This window comes from Cicer arietinum, unplaced genomic scaffold (assembly GCF_000331145.2).
Source record: "Cicer arietinum cultivar CDC Frontier isolate Library 1 unplaced genomic scaffold, Cicar.CDCFrontier_v2.0 Ca_scaffold_5386_v2.0, whole genome shotgun sequence".
Taxonomy (NCBI): Eukaryota; Viridiplantae; Streptophyta; class Magnoliopsida; order Fabales; family Fabaceae; genus Cicer; species Cicer arietinum.
In genome coordinates, this window is record NW_027339033.1 from 1 (window position 1) to 1,526 (window position 1,526).

A 1,526-nucleotide genomic window follows, 5' to 3' on the forward strand; every position below is an offset into this window, starting at 1 on the left:
GGCTTTCCCATTCTGGCCTATTTGCTTTTGGATTTTATCCACAAGGCAATGGCTTTGTTGTTGGAATTTGGTTGGTTTGCAAGATGAACAATATAATAGTATGGACTGCAAACCGAGATGATCCTCCTGTAACCTCAACTGCAAAGCTACAATTTACCATGCACGGTAGGCTAATACTAACAGATCAAAAAGGACAAGAGAAGCTTGTTGTTAAGGCTAATGCAAGAGCTTCTTCTGGCTCCATGCTTGATTCTGGGAATTTTGTACTATACGGCAACGATAATTCCAGCATCATATGGCAGAGTTTCGATTACCCAACTGATACTAATCAATCTCTACCTTGTGGTGGCCAACTCTCCTCTAGTATATCAGAGACCAATCGGTCAACTGGAAGGTTTCAACTCAACATGCAGAATGATGGAAATCTTGTTCTGTATCCAGCATACATAGCTGCAACATCATGGGATGCTTACTGGGCCTCTGATACTAGTGCGGGTAATGAGGTCAAATATCATCTTTACCTCAACAAAACAGGTTCACTCCAGATTTTGAATAGCAGTAGTGTTTTTATTTCTAGCCTTATTACGACTTTGGTTGATGCTCTAGAAGACAATGACACTGGAGGAAACCAGACTATTTATCGTGCAACCCTTGATTTTGATGGATTTTTTCGGCTCTATGCTCATTATGTTAACAATGGCAGTGACAAAGTTATCAAAAGTTTTCCAGAGACCAACACGTGTGAAGTAAAAGGGTTTTGTGGCTTCAGCTACTGCACGTTCAACGATGACAAACTATTGTGCAGCTGTCTCCCTGGTTATAAACTTATAGATGAAAAAAACCAAGATACTAGTCTTGGCTGCAAAAGGAACTATTCGAAAGCTGAGTGTAAAGATGAAAAAGATGGTGAGGCCTTTTATAACATGGTACCAATGAACAATATTGTATGGGATGACCATCCTTATTTCGAAGATGAAGATACGTCATCGGAAGAACAATGCTCCTTTGCTTGTTTAGTTGATTGTAACTGTTGGGCTGCATTGTATGAAAAAGGAAGCTGCAAGAAACAAGGGCTGCCTTTGAGATATGCCAAACGAACACATGAAGGTGACGATTCTACCAAGGCGTTCTTCAAGGTGGGAAAAAACAGCTGGAAGGGGTATGAAAAACCTTTTCCCATTCCAATCAAGACTACAAGTAAGAAAGCAGTAGTGCATATTATTGTTGTTACATCTGTATTTAGTATCATTTTGTGTTCAGCGATTGTTATATCGAGCCATTACATCATACATGTACAAGATTCGGGTTTTAAAGTACAAAAGGCTAGCCGAAACATGGAGCTTGGGGGGCCTGAATGAAGATGTAGCTTTGAGAAGGTTTACATACAATGAGTTGAGATGAGCAACAAACCAGTTCAAGGAAGAGTTGGGTAAGGGATCTTTTGGAGCAGTATACAAAGGAACCTTAAACAAAGGTAAGACTAAGAGATTCATTGCAGTGAAGAGGCTAGAGAAGTTGGTGGAAGA

The 1,526-nt window shown here is 40.1% G+C and overlaps 1 pseudogene; it reads left to right on the top strand.

The window, feature by feature from the left end:
- The first annotated feature begins 8 nt into the window (after positions 1-8).
- LOC101499583 (G-type lectin S-receptor-like serine/threonine-protein kinase LECRK1) lies at positions 9-1,521 on the top strand (annotated as a pseudogene).
- Positions 1,522-1,526: the final 5 nt, after the last annotated feature.